We start from the raw sequence: 513 nt of genomic DNA on the forward strand, positions 1-513 counted from the left end.
TCTATCTATCTATCTATCTATCTATCTATCATCTATCTATCATATTTTCTATAAGATAAATATGACTATAAAAGTTTTTCTAATTAAACCTACTTGCCCCTCAGGGGATGACTTGGGGCTTTACATCTTCACAGGAAGAGATTGCCTCATCTTTATTCTGTAGAGAAGCTGGTGGATTTGACCAGCTGACCTTCCGTTTAGCAGACCAAAACATAATATGCTATGCCAAGATTAGATTGGTCAAGCAGTCAGCTGGCAAAATGATAAGGACGTAAATTCAAATCTATGCCAGTAATCATCATACTATGATGTTCTATTAATTCTATTTTTGTTGGTAGTATATAGTGTCAAGTTGGAACAGACTCTAACTGACCATCCACATGTTTTTCAGAGGTACTAAGTCATGTCGGAGGAGATTGCTCATCTTTCCCTGTGCAGCAGCTGGTGGATTTGAATTGTGTGTATTTGAGTGAGCAGTGCAATCCCTTGCCACAAAGCCATCAGAGCCCCCTC

Source organism: Elephantulus edwardii, unplaced genomic scaffold, assembly GCF_000299155.1.
Source record: "Elephantulus edwardii isolate Elephantulus edwardi_28Jun2011 unplaced genomic scaffold, EleEdw1.0 scaffold00442, whole genome shotgun sequence".
In the NCBI taxonomy this organism is placed as follows: domain Eukaryota; kingdom Metazoa; phylum Chordata; class Mammalia; order Macroscelidea; family Macroscelididae; genus Elephantulus; species Elephantulus edwardii.